At 37.5% G+C, this 26078-nt stretch overlaps 1 protein-coding gene across 12 annotated transcripts in view; it reads right to left on the bottom strand.

Annotated features, from left to right (window-relative positions):
• Positions 1 to 26078, bottom strand: part of FAM13B (family with sequence similarity 13 member B) — a 117026-nt gene that overhangs the window by 26018 nt on the left and 64930 nt on the right. The window lies entirely within an intron of this gene.

Here is a 26078-nt window from a genome sequence, read left to right as displayed (position 1 = left end):
TAAGTGTCCCTTAATAGATAAATGGATAAAGAAAAAATGTGTGTGTTTGTGTGTGTGTGTGAGTGTGTGTATACACAATGGAATATTGTTCTGCCTTAAAAAAGAATGAAGTCCTGACACATGCAACAACAGGGATGGACCTTGAAGGCATTATTTTAAGTGAAATCAGTTAGACAGAGAAAGGCAAATACCATATGATCTCACTTATATGTGGAATTTTAAGAAAAAAGTCAAACATCAATATAGAGAACATATTGGTGGTTGCCAGAGGTGGGGTTTGGGGGGTGGGTAAAATGGGTGAAGGCAGTCAAAAGGTACAAACTCTCCAGTTATAAAATAAATAAGACATAGAGATATAATATACATCATGGTAACTATAGTTAATAATACTGTATTGTATATTTGAAAGTTGCTGAGAGTAGATCTTAAAAGTCTCATCACAAGAAAAAAAATGTTTAGCTGTGTGGTAATGGATATTAACTAGACTTGTGATCATTTCACAATATATACATGTATCAAATGTTGTGCACTTGAAACTAATGTAATGTTATATCAACTATATCTCAATTTTTTAAAATTTAAAACAAAGAGATTGTGATTTAAAAAACAAACAAACAAAAAACACTTCATTGAATGGTTGTTGCCTGTCAGAGGTTTTGAGTATTTCTGTTTAAGAAAAAAAAAAAAGAGTGACATCTCATATACTACAAGTCAAATTGACAACCATTTCCTCCTCTTGGTTGCCTGCTAGAGTTTCCCAAATACTTCTGGCCTCCACTTCTAAAAGGAGATACTTACATTCCAATAGTTTCTCAGGGTTCAGAGGATACAAATAATTGCAAATTTAGCAGGGTGCCAGCAATGAAAGCCTGCTAATCCTGAAATGGAGTGATTTTATGAGAAATTCACTGATAAGACCAGGTATTCTGATGTGAGTTCTAATGAGGCTAGTGATTTGCAGACAGTTTCCAACCGCAACACAGTGCAAATTAGCATACAGCTTGTTGTACTTATTTTAAAAATTTACATAGATCAATCTCATCATAACAATACAAAAATCCTAAATACTTTCTACAGAATTCATTAGCACATTTAAAAAACTACTAATTTGCAAAAGACCTGATATTTCATATCCGATAAAAGACTTACTCAAAATACATAAAGAACTCTCAAAATTCAACAGAAAACAACCCAATCAAAAAATGAACAAAAGACCTGAATTCACCAATGATATTCAGATGGAAAATAAGCATATGAAAAGATGCTCAACATCATATATGTCATGAGGGAATTGCAACTTAAAACAACGAGATAACAGAAGACACCTATTAGGATGGCCAAAATCCCAAACACTGACACCAAACACTGGCAAGAACATGGAGCAACAGGAGCTCATTCACTGCTGCTGAATGAAAGAGAAACACACCCAAATTATGCAAGCATTTAGTTTATAATAAAGGTGGCATTTCTTTTTTTCTTTTGGCCTCACCACACAGCTTGTGGGATTTTAGTTCCCCAACCAGGGACTGAACCTGGGCCCTTGACAGTGAGGGACTGCCAGGGAATTCCCAAAGGTGGCATTTCAAATCAGTGGGGAAAAAGATAGAGTATTCAATAAATTCATATATTGAGAAAACTAAGTAAACATCTAGGAAAAAAGTTAAATCCATTCTTCATAACTTACTAAACAATAAATTCCAAAGGACCAAATAATTATATGTGGGAAATTAAACCAAAGAAGTATTTAAAAAGAAGACGAAGAAAACTAGTTTATAATCTCAGAGAAGAAAGCCTTTCTAATGACATAAAACCTATCTAAAAACGAAAAAAGAAAAACTGACAAAATTAAATATTGTCAAAAATTACTGTAAGTGGTCAAAAGACAACAAACTGGAAATAAATACTTGCAACTGATCACAAAAAAGGGGGAATATTTTCTTAATAAATCAAAAGTGTCTACAAATCAAAATGGAAAAGAACCCCAACAACCCAACAGAAAAATGCACAAAGGATACAGACAATTGGAAGTAGAAATGGCTCTTGTAAATTACAATTTACAAGTTTCAATTATCAGGTTGTAATAAAAAATCTGCTACTGGTGAGGTCACAGTGAAGTAGATACCCCTATACACTGCTAGTTGATAGCGTAAAATGGCTCATTGGAGGGCCATTTGGCAATATACAATAAAAGTACAAATGCATATATAATACTTTACAACCCAAAATTCTACTTCTATAAACTTAAGATCGGTCTGCACAGGTAAAATAGCATATGTATGAGGCTATTTACTGCAACAATTTTTAGAATAGGACGGTTTTCTTTCTAGTTTTATTGTATGCCATTATGGTGAGGGGAAATTAATACGGATAAAAATGAAAGGGATGACTTTTCTATATATCCTTTTATAACTTTTTGATTTTAACTATCTGAAACTATCCCTTTTCAAAAGACAAATATATAAAATTATATTTTAAAAACTTATACAACAAAAATCATTCATCCACACATAAAGCATTTAGTAACTTAAGAGTCCTTAAGATTGATTTCACACTGGCTAATCAACAACCACTGGGGAACTGTGGTTTGTCTAGCAGCACCTAATACTCTTTAGTTTACTTGAAATGTTAAAAAGTAATCAGGGGACTTCCCTGGTGGTCCAGTGGTTGAGACTCCATGCTCTCAATGCAGGGGACCCAGGTTCAATCCCTGGTCAGGCAACTAGATTCCTCATGCCACAACTAAGACCCTGCATGCCGCAATTAAAGATCCTGCATGCCACAACGAAGATCTCGCACATAGCAACGAAGATCCCATGTGCAGCAACTAAGACCCGGCACAGCAAAATAAATAAATAAATAAAATTTAAAATAATAATAATAAACGAAAAGTAATCAGGTTTCCTTATATTTTAAGTCAATTTCATAGAAATAATCTTCAAAATTATTTTTTGTAGCTAAACCTTGATCTCCTTACAATATTCTAGCCCATGGGTTGGCAAACTACAGCCAAATCCAGTCTGCTGCCAGTTTTTTATGGTCCATAAGCTAAGAAAGGTTTTCACATTTTTAAATGATCGGGGGTAAGAAAAAAAATTAAAAAAAAAATATTTTGTGACCTGCAAATTAAAGGAAATGCAAATTTCAGAATCCATAAAAAAAGTTTTACTGGAACCTAGCTATCCTATATTGTTTATATATTTTCTATGGCTGCTTTCATGCTATAACAGCAGAGTTAAATAGTTAGGACAGACTGTAAGGCCTACAAAGCCTAGAATATTTACCATCTGGCCCTTTCAAAAAAAGTCTGCTGACCCCTACTCTATCCAGCCTTTCAAATTTTCTGGATTCCAGTTACCTTCTATGTAAGCTTCTTAAATCATACCATGGCACACATGATGTTCAACTCATATTACCCTCTTCTGACTTTTTCACCCTGCTCACTTCTACTGAACCAGCTTTAAGATTCCATTTCAAGTTTCTAACTTACTTTATTGTGTATTCTGTACCTCTGGTCAAAGCTATTTTATGAATGGTCTTACCAATATGAAACAAGTTAATGGTCAGGTTTCTGTCTTCCAGGCAGACAAACACAACATGATAAAATCACATTATGCAACTTTGCTTGAGTTGGGTCACAATAAACACATTATCAACCTTCAATTAGACCTCCACTTGTATTCAATACTACTAACTCACTTCTACTTGATCTCTGTCCACTTGACTTCCCTGCAAAGAGAAAACTTACAAAACTACCAATTTCTTCAAATCCCAAACCCTATTCCTTATTCTTCACCCTCTGTAGATAAGGCAATTCATTTTTAAATGGTCAAAAACATCTGGAATAAGTGCCCCAAACTCCTCCAACTTCAAAAAATATTCTGTATCTCCCCCTCAATTGACAATTAAAAAGCAGATTTTCCTATGTAGTAACAGTCACTCAACCTGTGCCGAGTCATCTTCCCTCCACCTTCTACCCCTACCTTCATCCCTTCCATGCAGTGTCCCATTAATTATCGTTTTTCTGACATTTTTTTCAGTCTCTCCCTAACATTGACTAATTCCCATCCTTCCTGCCAACATGCTCAAATCTCTTTCCTACAGAAAGAAAAACACACAAACTCTTCCACAACCAGACTGCCTCAACAGTTCTCTTTCCTTTGATTTTTAATGCAAAACTTGTCCAAAAGACACTCTACTTTGCCACCTCTACCTACTCATTTGGCACTCATTCCCCAACTCTTAACATGTATCCTCTTCACTAAAATCTACTGCTTGCTTTACCAATAACTTCTATCACTAAACCCAATGAATTTTCTTTAACTGAAATTAACTTTGTTTAAATTATTTGATTAAAAATCAACAGAGGAAAAAAATATCAACAGAGGGACTTTCCTGATGGTGCAGTGGTTAAGAATCCACCTGCCAATACAGGGGACATGGGTTCGATCCCTGGTCTGGGAAGATCCCACATGCCAAGGAGCAACTAAGCCCGTGCGACACAGCTACTGAGCCTGCGCTCTAGAGCCTGCAAGCCACAACTACCGAGCCCGTGTGCCACAACTACTGAAGCTCATGTGCCTAGAGCCTATGCTCCACAACAAGCGGAGCCACTGCAATGAGAAGCCTGCATACCACAACGAAGAGTAGCTCCTGCTCAGCGCAACTAGAGAAAGCCTGTGCGCGGCAACAAAGACTCAACCCAGCCAATAAATTAATAAATTAATTAATTTTAAAAAATCAACAGAAACAGGACTTCCCTGGTGGTGCGGTGGTTAAGAATCTGCCTGCCAGTGCAGGGCACATGGGTTCAAGTCCTGGTTCGGAAAGATCCCACATGCCGCAGAGCAATTAAGCCTGTGCACCACAACTACTGAAGCCCGTGTGCCCTAGAGCCCACATGCTGCAACACTGAAGCCCATGCACCTAGAGCCCATGTTCCACAACAAGAGAAGCCATCGCACTGAGAAGCCCGCACACCAGAATGAGGAGTAGCCTCCACTCACCACAAAAGAAACGGAAAAAAAAAAAAAAAAAAAAATTAACAGAAACAATCAAAAACCTAAGTGTAAAAGAGTATATGAAGAAAAGTAAAATCAGCCAGAGATGACCACTGTAAAAATTCTGTTGCATTTCTTCTTAGTCTTTGGACTATGTGTCAATATCACACAAATTGAGGCTGCAATAGTTCTAGCCATCTACACATGAGCTTTTTCAATATACCTTCACACCATGACAATTACTCAGGCCTTTAAAACATAATTTTTAATGCCTAAAGAATACCTCGTTTTATGGACATACCATGATTTATTTGACCACATCCCAGTTAATGAAAATTTTTAATGCTTCCCATTTTTTCACCTGCGAACAAACCCCTAAGAAGAATTCTAGTAGACAAATCTTTGCATGCATCTCTGATTTGTGTGTACTTTCTTAGGACACAGTCACAGATTTTGAAATTTCTAAGTAAAAGGTTTTAAGGTCTTTATTCCTTATTGTCAAAATATTTTCCAGGATGTTTGTAGCAGTTTACAGTCCCAATGTCTGTGTATATAAGGCTGTCCATCTTAACCTCACACTCACCAGCATTAAATATTTTGTTCCTGGGTATTTTTAAATTTTTCGTTCAACACTGAGGCAAAGGGGAAAAAGATCTCTCTATTTCGTTAGACTTTCAACCTAACAAGCAAATAAATGAAAATTAAACAAACATTTTACTTCTGCACATTTGTCTCCCACCCTTTTCCTTTCTTTTAATTATTTTTATAGAATGTCAGACTTAGGGAAAAAACCCACCCTTTTTGACAATCCCAGCTTCTACGGCCATGGTTACTTTCTTCTCCAAAGCCCTCAAATACAGATGTTTCCCCAAGGCTTCCCTCAATCCCCCTTTTCTTCTCCTGTTCAAATCACTTTTTTGAATGGCAATTCCATTCACTCACAACCAAAATGACAAAGCAAAGCTCAAGACTCAAATTTCTGCTCTCATATTCACCTTCATATCCTAGTGGTACAAAACTGACCTCTTTCCTACTCTCTGAGCATGTTTCTTACCCAAGTTTACAGAGAAATCATTTTCACCTGTGGAATTTTCCTTATCCTCCTTCTCTTTCCTAGGGCCCATAGTTCACACTGTTTATAAGCTCTCAACAAATCTAGTGCACAAAGCCTACTGATTGTTGTCCTTACATCTAATCTTCCCTATTGTCTATTTTCTATAGTTCTACTGTAACAGCCTACTTCCTAAAATACAGATCTGGTTATACATTCCCTTTGCTTCAAAGTCTTTTAAAACTTCCCTCTGTTGAGAAAATTCACAATTCTTATTTTTTTTAATTGAAGTATAGCTGATTTACAACGTTGTGCTGGTTTCTGATGCACAGTAATGTGATTCAGTTATACCTATACATACTTTTTTAAATTATGGTTTATTACAGGATATGGAATATAGTTCCCTGTGCTAAACAGTAGGACCTAGTTATCTAATTTATATATAGCAAATTTGTTTCTGCTAATCCCAAACTCCTACTTTATCCCTCCTCCATCCCTTTTTCCCTTTGGCAACCATAAATTTGTTTACTACATCTGTGAGTCTGTTTTGTAAATAAGTTCATTTGTGTAATATTTCAGATTCCACATACAAGTGATATCATATGGTATCTGTCCTTCTCTTTCTGACTTACTTTACTTAGTATGATGATCTCTAGGTCCACCATGTTGCTGCAAGTGGCATTATTTCATTCTTTTTTATGGCTGAGTAGTATTCTATTGTGCATATATACCACATCTTCTTTATTCATTCATCTGTTGAGGGGTACTTAGGTTGCTTCCATGTCTTGGCTAACAGTGCTTGGTAAACAGTGCTGTTATGAACACTGGGTCCATGTATCTTTTCAAACTGTAGATTTCTCTGGATATATGCCCAGGAGTGGGATTGCTGGATCATATGGTAATTCTATTTTTAGTTTTCTGAGGAACCTCCATACTGTTTTCCATAGCAGCTGCACCAATTTACATTCCCACCAATGGCATAGGAGGGTTCCCTTTTCTCCACATCCTCTCCAGCATTTGTTATTTGTAGACTTTAATAATGGCCATTCTGACTGGTGTGAGATAGTACCTCAGTGTAGATTTGATTTGCATTTCTCTAATAATTAGTGATGTTGAGCATCTTTTCACGTGCCTATTGGCCATCTGTATGTCTTCTTTGGAGAAATGTCTATTAAGGTCTTCTGTCCATTTTTGATTGGGTTTTGTTGTTGTTATTGAGTTGTATGAGCTGTCTGTATATTTTGGAAATTAAACCCTTGTTGGTTGCATTGTTTGCAAATATTTTCTCCCATTTCACAGGTTGTCTTTTCATTTTGCTTGTGGTTTCCTTTGCTGTGCAAAAGCTTTTAAGTTTGATTAGGTCCCATTTGTTTATTTTTGCTTTTATTTCTATTGCCTTGGGAGACTGACCTAAGAAAACACTGGTATGATTTATGTCAGAAAATGTTTTTCCTATGTTCTCTTCTAGGAGTTTTATGGTGTCATGTCTTATGTTTAAGCCTTTAAGCCATTCTGAGTTTATTTTTGTGTATGGTGTCAGGATGTGTTCTAACTTCATTGATTAACATGCAGCTGTTCAACTTTTCCAACACCACTTGCTGCAGAGACTGTCTTTTCCTCATTGTATATACTTGCCTCCATTGTCAAAGATTAATTGACCACAGGTGTGTGGGTTTATTTCTGAGCTCTCTCTATTCTGTTTCATTGATCCATATGTCTGTTTTTGTGCCAATACCATGCTGTTTTGATTACTGTAGCTGTGTAGTGTTGTCTGAAGTCTGGTAGGGTTATGCCTCCAGCTTTGCTCTTTTTCCTCAGGATTGCTTTGGCAATTCTGGGTCTTCTGTGGTTCCATATAAATTTTAAGATTTTTTGTCTTACTTCTGTGAAAAATGTCATGGGTAATCTGATAGGGATCACACTAAATCTGTAGACTGCTTTGGCTAATATGGCCATTTGAACAATACTAATTCTTCCATTCCAAGAGCATGGGATACCTTCCATTTCTTTGAATCATCTTCAATTTCCTTTATCAATGTTTTATATATCTCAGCATATAAGTCTTTCACTTCCTTAGTCAGGTTTATTCCTAAGTATTTTATTTATTTTTTGATGTGATTTTAAAAGGGATTGTTTTCTTTTTTTCCTTTTCTGATATTTCATTGTTAGTGTAAGGAAATGTAACAGATTTCTGTATGTTTAATCTTATATCCTGTTATGCTGCTGAATTCATTTATCAGTTCTAGTAATTTCTCTGTGGAGTCCTTAGGGTTTTCTATATACAGTATCATGTCATCTGCATATAATGACAATTTTACCTCTTCTCTTCCAATTTGGATACCTTTTATTTCTTTTTCTTTTCTGATTGCTGTGGTTAGGCCTTATAATACTGCATTGAATAGAAATGATGAGAGTGGGAATCCTTGTCTGGTTCCAGATTTTAGCGGGAAGGTTTTCAGCTTTTCACTGTTGAGTATTGTGTTGGCTGGGGTTTGTTGTAAATAGCTTTTTATTATGTTAAGATATGTTCCCTCTATAGCCACTTTGGTAAGAGTTTTTATCACGAAAGGATGTTGAATTTTATCAAATGCCTTTCCTTCATCTACTGAGGTGATCATGTGCTTTTTGTCCTTTCTTTTGTTGACACGGTGTACCACAATGATTGATTTATGTATGCTGAACCATTCTTGTGGCCCTGGGATGAATCCAATTTGACTGTGGTGTATGATCTTTTTTATGTGTTGCTGGATTTGGTTTGCTAATGTTTTGTTGAGAATTTCTGCATCCATATTCATCAAAGATGTTGGCCTGTAATTTTCTTTCCTCATAATGTCTTTATCTGGTTTTGGTATCAGGGTGATGGTGGCTTCATAGAATGACTTTATTTATTTATAATTTATTGGCTGCAATGGGTCTTCATTGCTGTGGGCGGGCTTTCTCTAGTTGCGGTGAGCGGAAGCTACTCTTATTTGTGGTGCACAGGCTTCTCATTGCAGTGGCTTCTCTTGTTGTGGAACATGGGCTCTAGATGCATGGACTCCAGTATTTGTGGCACGAGGGCTCAGTAGCTGTGGCTCTTGCACTCTACAGTGCAGGCTCAATAGTTATGGCACATGGGCTTAGGTGCTCCGCAGCATGTGGGATCTTCTGGGACCAGGGATCAAATCTGTGGTCCCTGCATTGTCAGGTGGATTCTTAACCATTGTGCCACCAGGGAAGTCCACATAGAATGACTTTAGATGTGTTCCCTCCTCTTCAATCTTTTAGATGACTTTGAGAAGGATCAGTATAAGTTATTCTTCGTATGTGTGGTAGATTTTGCCTGTGAAGCCATCTGGTCATGTGCTTTTGTCTGTAGGGAGTTTTTTTGTTTTTGTTTTTTTTTAAATTACAGATTCTATTTCACTTCTAGTAACCAATTTGTTCAAATTATCTATTTCTTCCTGAATTGAGTTTTGGTGGGCTGTATGTTTCTAGAATCTTGTTCATTTCTTCTCTAGGTTGTCCAATTTGTTGGCATATAATTTGTTGGCATATAGTATTCTCTCACAGTTTTTTGTATTTCTATGGTATTGTTGCTGTTTCTCCTCATTGATTTCTTATTTTCTTTATTTGGGTCCTCTCCCTTTTCTTCTTGATGAGGCCAGAGATCTGTCAATTTTGTTTACCCTTTCAAAGAACCAGCTCTTGGTTTTATTGATATCTTCTATTGTTTTGTAATCTCTATTTTACTTACTCCCTCTCTAATCTTCATCATATCCTTCCTTCTGCTGACTTTAGGTTTTGTTTGTTCTTCTTTTTCTAATTCTTTTAGGTGGTAGATTAGGTTGTTTGAGATTTTTCTTGTTTTTGAGGAAGGCCTATATCGCTATGAACGTCCATCTAAAAACTACTTTTGCTGCATCCCATTGATTTTGTACGGCTGTGTTTTCATTGTCATTTGGCTTAAGGTATTTTTTAATTTCCTCTTTGATTTCATTGTTGACCCACTGGTTTTTAGTAGCATGTTGTTTAGTCTCCACATAATCATTTTTTTCTTATTTCTCTTTCTGTGGCTGATTTCTAGTTTCATGCCATTGTGGTCAAAAAGATGCTTGAAATAATTTCTATCCTTTTAAATTTGTTGAGACTTGTTTTGTGTCCTAGTATGTAGCCAATGTTAGAGAATGTTGCAAGTGCACTTGAAAAGAATGTGTACTCTGATTTTTTTTGGATGTAATGTCCTGAAAATATCAATGAAGTCTAACTGTTCTATTATCATTTAGGATCTCTATTGCCTTACTGATTTTGTCCGGTAGATCTGTCCGCTGATATGAGTGGGGTGTTAAAGTCTCCTACAGTTATTGTATTCCTGTCAATTTCTCCCTTTTTGTCTGTTAATATTTGTTTTACATATTTAGGTGCTCCTATATTGGGTGCACATATGTTAACAAGTGTAATATCCTCTTCCTGTATTGATCCTTTTATCATTGTATAGTGTCCTTCTTTATCTTTCTTTATGGCCTTTGTTTTAATGTCTATTTTGTCTGATTTGAGTATTGCTAACCCCACTTTCTTGTCATTTTCACTTGCATGAAATATCTTTTCCCAGCCCTTAAATTTCAATCTATGTGTGTCCTTTGCCCTAAACTGGGTCTCTTACAGGCAGCATCTTGCAAGCTCTTGTTTTCTTCTCCAATTCTCAACTCTATGTCTTTTGATTGGAGCATTTAGTCCATTGACATTTTTTTTTTTTTAATTATTTTATTTTATTTTTTGGGGGGGTACACCAGGTTCAATCAACTGTTTTTATACACATATCCCCATATTCCCTCCCTTCCTTGACGCCCCCACCTCGATTCCCCCCCACCCTCCCTGCCCCAGTCCTCTAAGGCATCTTCCATCCTCGAGTTGGACTCCCTTTGTTATACAACAACTTCCCACTGACTATTTTACAGTTGGTAGTATATATATGTCTGTACTACTCTCCCACTTCTTCTCAGTTTCCCCTTCACCCCCCGCCCCCTCCCATACCTCGAGTTCTCCAGTCCATTCCCTGTATCTGCTTCCCTGTTCTTGTAGTCCATTGACATTTAAAGTAATTACTGACAGAGGTGTATTTATTGCCATTTTAAACCTTTTTTTCCAGTTGATTTTGTATTTCTTCTTTGTTCTTTTTATTTGTTTTTCCTTTTGTCATTTGATGGTTTTCTTTTGTACTATGCTTGTGTTCTCTTCTTTTTGGTTTCTGTGAATCTACTTTATGTTTTTGATTTGTGGTTACCCTGTTTTTCAAGTAGGTTAACACATTACTGTATCTACTTGCTTTAGACTGGTAGTCATACAAGCTCAAACACATTCTAAAATATCCCCCTACATTTTCTTACTCTCCTTCCCCACATTTTATGATTCTGATGTCCTCTTTTACATCTTCATCTTCATCCTTTTGCTGTTTATTGTAGTTATCATCGCTTTCACTAGAAAAAAAATTTTTTTAATCTGTATGCTAGCTTACTTAAGTAATTTTCTTTCCAATGGTGATTTCTCTTTCCTACAGATTGTTTCTTTTCTATTTCAAAAAGATCCTTCAATATTTCTTTTAGGATAAGTTTAGTACTGCTATATTCTTTTAGCTTTTCTTATCTGAGAAATTCTTTCTCTCTCCTTTTATTCTAAATGATAATCTTGCTGGGCAGAGCATCCAAGGTTGCAGGTTTTCCCTTTCAGGACTTTGAATATATCTTGCCACTCCCTTCTCGCCTGCAGCATTTCTGTAAAGAAATCAGCTGACAGCCTTATGGGGCTTCCCTTGTCATTAACTCTTTGTTTTTCTCTTGCTGCCTTTACAATCCTCTCTTTAAGTTTTGCCATTTTTATTATAATATGTCTTGGTGTAGGTCTGTTTGGGCTCATCTTGTTTGGGACTCTCTGTGCTTCCTATACCTGGATATCTGTTTCTTTCTTTAGGCTTGGGAAGTTTTCAGCCATAAATTCTTCAAATACATTTTCAATCCCCTTTTCTCTTTTTTCTCCTTCTGGGATCCCTATTATGCAAAGATTGGGAGGCTTTATATTATCCCATAGGTCTCACGTGTTACTTTCGTTTTTTTCCTCATCTGTCTTTCTGTCTGCTGTTCTGCTTGAATGATTTCCATTATTCTATCTTCCAGATCACTTATTTGTTCTTCTGCATTATCCAGTTTGCTACTGACTGCCTTTAGCTCAGCTTTTGTCTTGGCAATTGAGCTTTCTAATTTTAATTGGCTCCTCTTTATAGTTTCTAGTTCCTTTTCACAGTAATTTGCATTTCTATCGATAGCCTTTTTAAATTTTCTTCAGTATTTTCATTACCTCTTTTTTGAACTCAGGATCTGGTAGACTGGAGATGTCTGTTTCATTGTTTCTTCTTTCAGGGGAATTTTCTTGATCTTTTAATTGGGAGAGATTCCTCTGTTTCTTCATTTTACTATTTTACTAACACTTCTTTGACTCTATGAGTTTAGAAGAAACAGTTATCTACTGTGGTCTTGAAGGGCTGTTTTTATGTGGGAGTGTCCCTGTGTAGCCTTTTGTGAGTCTAGTATTTTTGGTGCAAGGGCTGTTTTTAGTATGGATGCCTGCCATGGCTTTCTTCAGTGTGTGTTGGCCATTATCCTCTTGGTAGTGGGTGTGATTGTTGTTGTGGAGACCACAGCCTGCACTGGATGTTGAGTGGGGCCTCCTCTTTGCTCCATGGTTGTCAAACCCCTGTTGGGGGCAGGATCTGCTCCCCAGTTGTTGGAGTAGACGCCCCCAGATCCATTTCTGAACTGTGGTGTGAGGTAGGTGAAACTGGAGCACTCCTGCTGGGAGAGGAGCCATCGAGTATTCCTCCGAAGAAGCTGTCTACTGGGGAGTGCACTCTGTGGTGTTTGTTGCCTATCACCCGGTGTGCGGGCTCACAAAGTACACTGTTTTTGGTACCACTCTCAGCCCTGCCTCAGCCATGGGAATTCAGGCAATCTGCCAGGTGTCCCTCAGGCACTGCGCTCACAAAACCACTAGCGCCCATCTGTTGGTGCAGAACCAGTGAGGTCAGGCACCAGGACTGCCAGAGTCACACACCTGGACCCACCCTGGAACTACTGAAGGCAGCCCAGACCTCAGCTCCACCTCTGCATGGGTGTGTCTGCAGCAATCCACTCAGATGTTGTGGATACTAAGTTTACAAAGCTGCCTGCCATGTATACATTCATAATCACACAGCCGCTGGGACACTCACATTTCAGCCCTGCTTCCCAAGTTGCACAGTCCCTGGGGATCGGCTCAGATTTCAGCCCCGTCTCCACATGTGGGCAACACGCCTGAACCTGAATGCTCCCAGAACTCATAGAGGTGGAGCCAAGTTTGCTGTGAGCACACCAAGAATGAAGCTTCTAAGATGGACCCTGCCCCACCTTTCACAAGCATTAACAATGGGGCTTTAATGATGGACCCCGACTCCTTCCTGTGCACACCCACCATTGTAGCCTGAACCACACTCCAGTCCCTTCAAGCTGTCTCCAAGCAACCACTCCCAGTTCTCTCCCTGGTCTTTCCTCTGAAGCCTGAGTTTCACCACCCAGCCTCTGTGCACACACACCAGCAGACAAGCATCTCAGACTAGGAGCTGCAAAGAGATAACCAGGACCTTCTATGCAGGTCTCTCTCCATTCTGCCCACCGTGAACCAGGTACTGCACTCTCCTCCAAGCCTCTGAAGCTCCCTTTCCGTCCAAGCTTATCTCCCTGCAGGTGAAGGGCTTCCCAGAGTGAGGGAACATTTCCTTCTTTCACAACTCCCTCCCAGGAGTGCAGATCCTGTCCCAATTCCTTTATTTTATCATTTTTCACCCTTTCCAGTTACATGGTGATCTTTCTTGCAATTTTGGTTTTGTGAGATTTTCTGCCACCATTCAGCAGGTAGTCTGTGAAAATTGTTCGACATGTAGATTTTTTTTTATGTATTTGTGGGAGAAGGTAAGCTCCATGTTCTCATTCTCCACCATCTTGATCCAGCTACCCATAGTTCTTAAGATAGTATTCCAAACTTTATCCATGACCCATATCTATTAAAGTTTCCAGAATTATCTTCCACAACTTACCCTCTCCACAATACCACTAACACTCTGACTAGCACTACTTCACCAACATTCAACATTTCTCTGTAATTTTCACTCATACTGTTACTATAGTCTCTTCTGCAAATTCCTAACAAAATCAAACTCACTGAAAGTCCACATTCAAAAATACCCCTCCCTCCCAGAAGCATTCCATAATTTTCCCAGCCAGACATTCTTTCCTCTCTTCTGCAAAACTGTAGTGTTTCAGTTCTACTTCTAACAACACAATTATACTCTGTATATTAAGCTGTGTGCATTTACAATCTAGATTATCAAATCAATGAAAACCTAAATCTGGTGTTTTTCTGTTTATACATCCAAGTAAACAGGTATTACATGTTGTATTAACTAAATATATGCTCAATTGAAGTGACCTATTCCAACAATAACAAGAAAACCAGTCTGTATCTTAGCTTTCTTTTCTGACCAAGAAGCTATCATCCATAAAGGTTTCCTAAAACCCAGTTAAGAAAAAAATTAATTCCAGAGCACAAAAGAATTAAACTAAAAATCAACAACAAAAAGATAACAGGAAAATCCAAAAATATGTGGAGATTAAACACTTCTATATAACACATGGGTCAAAGAATAAATCTCAAGAAAAATTTTAAAATATTTTGAACCAACTGAAAATGAAAACACAACTAATCAAAACTTGTAGGACGCAGCAAAACAATGTCTAGGGAGATTTACAGCTCTGAATGCATATATTAGAAAAGAAGATCTAAATGAATAATCTCAGTAAACTAGAAAAAGAAGAGCAAATTAAATTCAAAGTACAGAGGTGAAAAGAAACAATAAAACACAGAGTAGAAATAAAGTTGAAAATAGTAAACCAATTTTAAAAAATCAACAAAAACTAAAGCTGGTTCTTGGAAAAGATTAATAAAATCAATAAGCCTCTAGTCAAGCTAGCTAAGAAAAAACTAGAGGATACAAATAATTCACTCAGGAAGGAATAGACAACCTGAAGAGGCCCAGATTCTATGAGGCCACCACCACCCTGATACCAAAACCAGACAAAGATAGCACAAAAAAAGAAAATTACAGACCACTATCACAGATGAACATAGACACAAAAATCTGTAACAAAATTCTAGTAAACAGAATCTAACAAAACATTAAAAGGATCATACACCATGATTAAGTGGGATTTATCCCAGGGATGCAAGGATTCTTCAATATACACAAATCAATTAATGTGATACACCATTTTAACAAATTAAAGAATATAAACCATATGATCATCTCAATAGTTGCAGAAAAAGCTTTTGACAAAATTCAACACCCATTTATGATAAAAACTCTCCAGAAAGTGGGCACAGAGGGAACCTACCTCAATATAATAATCATATAGGACAAACCCACAGCAAACATCATTCTCAATGGTGAAAAACTGAAAGCATTTCCCCTAAGATCAGAAACAAGACAAGGGTGTCCACTCTTGCCACTATTGTTCAACACAGTTTTGGAAGTCCTAGCCATGGCAATCAGAAAAGAAAAAGAAATAAAAGGAATATAAATTGGAAAAGAAGTAAAACTGTCACTGTTTGCAGATGACATACTATACATAGAAAATCCTAAAGATTCCACCAGAAAAGTACTTGAGCTAATCAATGAATCTGGTAAAGTTGCAGGATACAAATTAATGCACAGAATCTCTTGCATCCCTATATACTAACAAAGAAAGACCAGAAAGAGAAATTAAGGAAACAATCCCATTTACCACTGCAACAAAAAGAATAAAATACCTAGAAATACACCTACCTAGGGAGGCAAAAGACGTACTCAGAAAACTACGAAACACTGATGAAAGAAATCAAAGATGACACAAACAGATGGAGAGATATACCATGTTCTTGGACTGGAAGAATCAATAGTGTGAAAATGACCACACTACCCAAAGCAATCTACAGATTCAATGCAATCCCTATCAAATTACTAATGGCATTTCTCACAGAATTACAACAAAAAATTTTACAACTTGTATGGAAACACAAAAGACCCCGAATAGCCAAAGCAATCTTGAAAGAAAAACGGAGCTGCAAGAATCAGACTCCCTGACTTCAGCCTATACTACAAAGCTATAGTAATCAACACAGTATGGTACTGGCACAAAAACGGAAATATAGATCAATGGTACAGGATAGCAAGTCTAGAGATAAACCCACACACCTATGGTCACCTAATCTATGAGAAAGGAGCCAAGAATATACAAAGGAAAAAAGACAGTTTCTTCAATAAGTGGTACTTGGAAAACTGGACAGCTACACGTAAAAGAATGAAATTAGAACACTCCCTAACACCATACACAAAAATAAACTTAAAATGGATTAAAGACCTATGTAAGGCCACTATAAAACTCTGAGAGGAAAATATAGGCAGAACACTTTTTGACATAAATCACAGCAATATCTTCTTTGACCCACCTCCTAGAGTTACAAAAATAAAACCAAAAATAAATAAATGGGACCTAATGAAACTTAAAAGCTTTTACACAGCAAAGGAAACCACAAACAAGATGAAAAGACAACCCTCAGAATGGGAGAAAATATTTGCAAATAAAGCAATGGACAAGGGATTAATCTCCAAAATATACAAACAGCTCATGCAGCTCAATATCAAAAAAACACCACCAATCAAAAAAATGGATGGAAGACCTATACAGATATTTCTCCAAAGAAGACACACACATGGCCAAGAGGCACATGAAAAGATGCTCAACATCACTAATCATTAGAGAAATGCACAACAAAACTACAATATGGTACCACCTCACACTGCTTAGAATGGCCATCATCAAAAAATCTACAAACAATAAATGCTAGGGAGGGCATGGAGAAAAGGGAATCCTCTTGCACTGTTAGTGGGAACATAAATTAATACAGCCACTATGGAGAACAGTATGGATGCTCACTAAAAAACTAAAACTAGAACTACCATATCACCCAGCAATCCCACTACTGGACATATACCCTGAAAAAACCATAATTGTATTATTAATGCAAAAAAATTTATATTAATGCATATATGTGGAATCGAGAAAAAAGGTACAGATGAACCTATTTGCAGGGCAGGAATAGAGACGCAGATGTAGAGAACGAACATGTAGACGGGGAGGGTGGGGAAAGTGGCACAAACTGGAAGATTAGACTGACATATACATTACCATCTGTAAAACTGCTAGTGGGAACCTGCTGTATAGCACAGGGAGCCTAGCTTGTCACTCTGTAATGATCTAGATGGGTGGGATTGGGGTGGGGGGTGGGGGGAAAGGGAGGTCAAGAGAGAGGGATATATGTATACATATAGCTGATTCACTTCATTGTACAGCAGAAACTAACACAACATTGTAAAGCAAGGATACACCAATAAAAAAAAAGATGCAAAAATCCTCAACAAAATATTACCTAATTAAACACCTAAAAAACTATTAAAAGAATTATATATAATAACCAAGTAGGACTTATCCCAGGTAGGTAAGACTCATTCAACATTTGAAAATCATATAATGTAATCTATCATCATACAAAGTGAATAAACAAAAGTCAATTGCTTTCTTATATACCAATAATAAACAAGTGCATTTTGAAATTAAAAACACAATACCATTTACATTAGCACCCAAAAAAAGTGAAAAATTTTGGTATAAGATCTATATGAGGAAAACTACAGAATTTTGAGGCACTAAATCAAAGAAGTAAATAGGGACTTCCTAGGTGGTACAGTGGTTAAGAATCTGCCTGCCAATGCAGGGGACACAGGTTTGATCCCTGCTCCAGGAAGAACCCACATGCCATGGAGCAACTAAGCCTGTATGCCAAAAAAATAAATAAATAAAAATAAATTAAAAAAATAAAAGAACTAAATAAATCGAAAGGTATGCCATGTTCATGGACTGAACACTCAATACTGTCAAGATGTCAGTTCTTCCCTATTTGTTGTATAGATTCAATACAATCCCAATCAAAATCCCAGCAAGTTGTTTATGGAAATCAACAAACTGTTTCTAATCTTTATGGAGGGAGGTAAAAGACCCAGAACAGCCAAAAGAATACTGAAGGAAAAGAACAAAGTTGGAGAACTAATACTACCTGACTTCAAGACATATTATAAAAAGACAATAATCAAGACAATGTGGTAGTGATGAAAGAATAGACAAAGAGATCAATGGGACAGAACAGAGAGCCCAGAAATAGACCCACATAAGTAGCCAACTGATCTCTGCAAAAAGCAAAGTCAACACAATGAAGCAAAGATAGTCTCTTCAACAAACAGTATTGGAACAAATGGGCATCCTCATGCAGAAAAATGGATCTAGGCACAGATCTTAATCCTTCACAAAAATTAATTTAAAATGGATCATAGGAAGCAAGATGGCGGCGAAGTAGAAGGATGTGGAATGCATCCCTCTCCACAGATGTATTAAGAATACACCAAAAGATGCAATAATTCCCACAAAGAACCAGCTGAACAGCAGCAAACGACCTCAGACACCAGAAAGGACCACAAAGATCCTGACATAACCAGTAGGGAGACATTTGTGACTGTTCAAAGAAGAGGGTGAAGCGGCTGAGCTGTGGCAGACGGGAGTGAGAGAGAAACACATGGAGGGTCCGCACCACGGCTCAGCGTGCCCGGATTGAGATGTCCATTCGCAGCTGAACAGGGGGTCTGGGAGCGGGAGCGTGGGAACCGGAGAGCTGGTTCAGGGTGAGAAACATTGTTGGTGGTGGGGAGACGAACCAAGGGGACAGGAGGGAAGAGGTCCACAGAGAGGAGTGCCTACCACAGAGGGCTGCGAGACCATAGTGGCGGCTGGATACTGCTGACCCACCAGCAGAGGGGAGGAACCACAGACGTAGCCTCTCTCTCAGCACCTGCGACGGACAGATGAAGGACCCCAGTGGGCCAAGCTAAGGCACTCAGTGATAACAAAGGTCCCCGGGGAAGGGCTTGCTTAGAGTGCCTGCAGCCGAGAGCCAAAAGCCCCACAGAGTGGCCCAACTCTGAGACATTCTGTTTACACCTGAGCCACCGGCATCCCTCTGCAACAGGCACCGCCACACCCAAATGAACCGCTGAGTCCCACACAGGGCACCACTGCTCACTCACTCCCAGGGGAAGGAACCACTATTGTACCCTCTCCCTCCCCACACACCAGCGCTTACAGACGAACAATAAAGGAAGCTCTGCTGGTCGCAGAATAATACAAAAAACCCAAGCGGGTAGAAGGACACTTACAGCTGAGAACCCAAGAAAACAGAAATATTAGTATTGATTCTATCGAACTGGTTCATGCTGGGGTCAGTTCTAGTTTTTTTGTTTTGTTTTGTTTTTATTAATTACGATCTTAGTCCTCAGGGATCTACAAGTTTTATAACATATTTTTTATTCCATTTTTTTTCCATTTTTATTTTTAGCCTTTTAATATATTTCTATTTCTAGCTAAGTTTTTTGTAGTGCTGACTGTATCTCTCCTACTTTCTTTTCATCTCTATCTTTCATACATTTCTATTTCTTTCTTTTTATTTTCATATTTCCAGTCACACTATGCACTTCTGTTGTCCTGTCTTCTACCCTTCTTTAGTTTATTTTATCTCCATATACTTATAAGCAATATTATCAGTCTGCTCTGTCTCTTTGCTTTATTCTCCAGATGACACACTGCTTTGGTATCTATAATTAGGTTTTTGTCTTTATCTTAGTTCTAAGTATAATTGTCTGATTTCATTCTGAGAACCTGCAGTCTGTCTAGTGGTACCCCAACTCTTTATTATATTTGATCTTAGCTTTCAATATCTCCCTGGATTTGTGTCTGTGTGTGTGTGGTGTTATTTGTTTGTTTGTTTGTTTTTGCTTTTGTTTCTGTTTTGTTCTGTTTTGGTTTTGAATTTCTGTTGATTTTCTCTTTGAATGTCTGACAGCATACTGGGGCTCTTCTGTCAGGTCTTTCTAGTGCCTTATGTTCTACTGGTTTCAGTATTTGTGTGTCTTATACAGGTATGTGTTTCCTTAGTATTTGTTTGACTCAGCACTCTGCCATTAGTCTGGGGCTTGGACAGTCTTCTTTAAACCCCTTTATTACCAGGTCAAGCAACCTCTGAAGTTTGGACTACGATGAGAAAACAAAGAAACACCATGCAGGCAAAGGAGCAGGAAAAAAACCCACAAGACCAAATAAATGAAGAGGAAATAGAAAAAATGCCTGAAAAGAATTCAGAGTAATGATAGTAAAAATGATAAAAAATCTCAATAACAAAATACAGAAAATACAAGAAACAGTTAATAAGGACTCAGAAGAACTAAAGAAAAAACAGCAATGGACAACAAAATAACTGAAATTAAAAATACTCTAGATGGTATAAACAGCAGAATAACTGAGGCAGAAGAACGCATAAGCGAGCTGGAAGACAGAATGGGGGAAATAACTGCCTCAGAGCAGGAAAAAGAAAAAAGAATAAAAAGAATGGAAGACAGTCTCAGAGACCTTGGTAATAATATTAAGCGCACCAACCTTCGAATCATAGGCATCCCAGAAGAAGAAGAAAAAAAGAAAGGATCTGAGAAAATATTTGAAGAGGTTATAGTAGAAAACTTCCCCAACATGGGAAAGGAAATAATTCACCAAGTCCAAGAAGCACAGAGTCCCATACAGAATAAACCCAAGGAGAAATACACTGAGGCACATATTAATCAAACTAATGAAAATTAAACACAAAGAAAAAATATTAAAAGTAGCAAGAGAAAAGCAACAAATAACATATAAGGGAAAACCCATAAGGATAACAGCTGACCTTTCTGCAGAAACTCTGCAGGCCAGAAGGGAATGACAGGATACACTGAAAGTCCTGAAAGAGAAAAACCTACAGCCAAGAATACTCTACCCAGCAAGAATCTCATTCCGATTTGACGGAGAAATCAAAAGCTTTACAGACAAGCAAAAGTTAAGAGAATTCAGCACCACCAAACCAGCCTTACAACACTTGCTAAAGGAACTTTTCTAAGTAGGAAACACAAGAGAAGGAAAAGACCTACAAAAACAAACCCAAAACAATTAAGAAAATGGTAATTGGAACACATATGTCAATAATCACTTTAAATGTAAATGGATTAAATGCCCCAACCAAAAGACACAGACTGGCTGAATGGATACAAAAACAAGACCCTTCTATATGCTGCCTACAAGAAACCCACTTCACATCAAGGGACATATACAGACTGAAAGTCAAGGGATGGAGACAGATATTCCATGCAAAAGGAAGTCAAAAGAAAGCTGGAGTAGCAATACTCATATCAGACACATTAGACTTTAAAGTAAAGACTATTACAAGAGACAAGGAAGGTCACTACATAATGATCAAGGGATTCATCCAAGAAGAAGATATAACAATTGTAAATATCTATGCACCCAACATAGGAGCACCTCAATACATAAGGCAAATGCTAACAGCCATAAAAGGGGACATCGACAGTGACACAATAATAGTAGGAGACTTTAACACCCCACTCACACCAATGGACAGATCATCCAAACAGAAAATAAATAAGGACACACAAGCTTTAAACGACACATTAGACCATCTCGACTTAATGGATATTTATAGGACATTCCATCCAAAAACGACAGACTACACTTTCTCATCAAGTGCACATGGAAGATTTTCCAGGATAGATCACATCTTGGGTCACAAGTCAAGCCTCGGTAAATTCAAGAAAACTGAAATCATATCAAGCATCTTCTCTGACTACAACACCATGAGACTAGATATCAAATACAGGAAAAAAACTGCAAAAAATACAAACACATGGAGGCTAAACAATACACTATTAAACAACCAAGAAATCATTAAAGAAATCAAAGAGGAAATCAAAAAATATCTAGAAACAAATGACAATGAAAACACAACAACCCAAAACCTATGGGACACAGCAAAAGTAGTTCTAAGAGGGAAGTTTATAGCAATACAGTCCTACCTTAAGAAACAAGAAAATTATCGAATAAACAATCTAACCTTACACCTAAAACAATTAGAGAAAGAAGAACAAAGAAACCCCAAAGTGAGCAGAAGGAAAGAAATCATAAAGATCAGATCAGAAATAAATGAAAAAGAAAGAAAGGAAGCAATAGCAAAGATTAATGAAACTAAAAGCTGGTTCTTTGAGAAGATAAACAAAATTGAAAAACCATTAGCCAGACTCATCAGGAAAAAAAGGCAGACGACTCAAATCAACAGAATTAGAAATGAAAAAGGAGAAGTAACAACAGGCACCACAGAAATACAAAAGATCATGAGAGACTACTACAAGCAACTTTATGCCAACAAATTGGATAACCTGAAAGAAATGGATACATTCTTAGAAAAATACAATCTTCCAAGACTGAACTAGGAAGAAATAGAAAATATCAACAGACCAATCACAAGTACAGAAATTGAGGCTGTGATTAAAAATCTCCCAACAAACAAAAGTCCCAGGACCAGATGGATTCACAGGCGAATTCTATCAAACATTCCGAGAAGAGATAATACCTATTCTTCTCAAAGTCTTCCAAAATATAGCTGAAGGAGGAACACTCCCAAACTCATTCTACAAGGCCACCATCACCCTGATACCAAAACAAGGCAAAGATGTCACAAAAAAGAAAATTACAGGCCAATATCACTGATGAATATAGATGCAAAAATCCTCAACAAAATACTAGCTAACAGGATCCAACAGCACATTAAAAAAATCATACACCAAGATCAAGTGGGGTTTATCCCTGAGATGCAAGGATACTTCAATATACGCAAATCAATCAACATGACACATCATATCAACAAACTGAACGATAAAAACGATACAATAATCTCAATAGATGCAGAAAAAGCTTTTGACAAAATTCAACATCCATTTATGATAAAAACTCTCCGAAAATGGGCATAGAAGCAAATTACCTAAATATAATAAAAGCTATATATAAGAAACCAAAAGCCAGCACCTTTTTAAATGGTGAAAAACTGAAAGAATTCCCTCTAAGAACAGGAACAAGAAAAGGGTGTCCACTCTCACCATTATTATTCAACATAGTTGGAAGTTTTAGCCACAGTAATCAGAGAAGAAAATGAAATAAAAGGAACCCACATTGGAAAAGAAGAAGTAAAATTGTCACTCTTTGCAGGTGACATGATATTATACATAGAAAACCCTAAAGACTCTACCAGAAAACTGCTAGCACTAATTGATGAATTTAGTAAAGCAGTAGGATACAAAATTAATGCACAGAAATCTCTTGCATTCCTATACACTAACAATGAAGGAGCAGAAAGAGAAATTAAGGAAACTCTCCCATTTACCACTGCAACAAAAAGAATAAAATACCTAGGAATAAACCTGCCTAAGGAGACAAAAGACCTGTATGCAGAAAACTATAAGACACTGATGAAAGAAATCAAAGACGACACAAACAGATAGAGGGACAGACCATGTTCCTGGATTGGAAGAATCAACACTGTGAAAATGACTGTACTACCCAGAGCAATTTACAGATGCAACACAATCCCTATCAAATTACCAACAGCATTTTTCACAGAACTAGAACAAGAAATCTTACAATTTGTATGGAAATGCAAAAGACCCCGAACAGCCAAAGCAATCTTGAGAAGGAAAGACAGAGTTGGTGGAATTAGGCTTCCTGACTTCAAACTATATGACAAGGCCATAGTGATCAAGACAGTATGGTACTGGCACAAAAATAGAAAGGAAGATCAATGGAACAGAAGAGAGAACTCAGAGGTAAGCCCAAGCACATATGGGCACCTTATGTTTGACCAAGCAGGCAAGAATATACAATGGAAAAAAGACAGCCTCTTCAATGAGTGGTGCTGGGAAAACTGGACAGCTACATGTAAAAGAATGAAATTAGAACACTTCCTAACACCATACACAAAAAGAAACTTAAAATGGATTAAAGACCTAAATTTAAGGCCAGACACTATAAAACTTCTAGAGGAAAATATAGGTAGAACACTCTATGACATACATCAAAGCAAGATCCTTTTTGACCCACCTCCTAGAATCATGGAAATAAAATCAAGAAGAAACAAATGGGACCTCATGAAACTTAAAAGCTTTTGCACAGCAAAAGAAACCATAAGGAAGACAAGAAGGCAACCCTCAGAATGGGAGAAAATACTTGCCAATGAAGCAAAGGACAAAGGATTAATCTCCAAAATATACAAGCAACTCATGCAGCTTAATACCAAAAGAGCAAATAACCCAATCCACAAATGGGAAGAAGACCTAAACAGACATTTCTCCAAAGAAGACATACAGATGGCCAACAAACACATGAAAAGATGCTCAACATCACTAATTATCAGAGAAATCCAAGTCAAAGCCACAATGAGGTATCACCTCACACCGGTCAGAATGGCCATCATCAAAAACTCTAGAAACAACAAATGTTGGAGAGGGTGTAGAGAAAAAGGAACTCTCCTGCACTGTTGGTGGGAATGTAGGTTGGTACAGCCACTATGGAAAACAGTTTGGAGGTTCCTTAAAAAACTACAAATAGAACTACCATATGATCCAGTAATCCCACTCCTGGGCATATACCCAGAGAAAACCATAATTCAAAAAGAAACATGTACCGTAATGTTTACTGCTGCACTATTTACAACAGCCAGGACATGGAAGCAACCTAAATGCCCATTAACAAATGAATGGATAAAGAAGATGTGGCATATATATACAATGGAATATTACTCAGCTATAAAAAGGAATGAGATGGAGCTATATGTAATGAGGTGGACAGACCTAGAGTCTGTCATACAGAGTGAAAAAAGCCAGAAAGAGAAAAACAAATATTGTATGCTAACTGATATATATGGAATTTTTTTTAAAAAATGGTACTGATGAACCCAGTGACAGGACAAGAATAAGGATGCAGATGCAGAGAATGGACTGGAGGACATGAGGTTGGGGGGGGGCGGGGGGTGAAGGGGAAGCTGGGACAAAGTGAGAGAGTAGCATAGACATATATATACTACCAACTGTAAAATAGATAGCCAGTGGGAAGTTGCTGTATAACAAAGGGAGATCAACTTGATGATGGGTGATGCCCTGTAGGGCCGGGAAGGGGAGGGTGGGGGGAGTCAAGGGAGGGAGGGAATATGGGGATATGTGTATAAATACAGCTGATTGACTTTGGTGTACCTCAAAAACTGCTACAAGAGTGTAAAGCAATTATATTCCAATAAAGAGCCTAAAAAATAAAAATAAATAAATAAATAAAATGGATCACAGACCTAATGTAAAACAAAGAACTATAAAACTCCTAGAATGTAACACAGGAGAAAACCTAGATGACCTTGGAAATGATGATGCCTTTTTAGATACACCTCCAAAAACACAATCCATGTAAGAAGCAGGGACTTCCCTGGTGGTCCAGTGGTTAAGAATCCGCCTTCCAATACAGGGATCACAGGTTCAATCCCTGGTCAGGGAACTAAGATCCCACATGCCGTGGGGCAGTTAAGCCCACGTGTTCTGGGGCCCGCACACCACAACTAGAGAGAATCCGAAGTGCCGCAACGAAGAGCCTGTGCACCACAGCTAAGACCCGACACAGCCAAATAAATAAATAAACATTTTTTTAAAGTTTGTCTATTAAAAAAAAGAAGTAATTGATAAGCTGGACTTCATTAAAATTAAAAACTTCTGCTCCGCAAAATTCAATATCAAGAGAATTAGAAGACAGCCACAGATTAGAAGAAAATATTTGCAAAAGACACACCTGATAAAGGACTGTTATACAAAATACATAAAGAATTCTTAAAATTCAATAATAAGAAACAACCCAATTGAAAACTGTGCCAAAGACCTTAAAACACTTCTCACCAGGGAATCCCCTTGGCAGTCTAGAGGT

Source organism: Hippopotamus amphibius, chromosome 1 (assembly GCF_030028045.1).
Source record: "Hippopotamus amphibius kiboko isolate mHipAmp2 chromosome 1, mHipAmp2.hap2, whole genome shotgun sequence".
Classification (NCBI taxonomy): domain Eukaryota; kingdom Metazoa; phylum Chordata; class Mammalia; order Artiodactyla; family Hippopotamidae; genus Hippopotamus; species Hippopotamus amphibius.
Note: the sequence above shows the minus strand (reverse complement) of the source record. Positions and strands in the feature narration are given on the sequence as shown.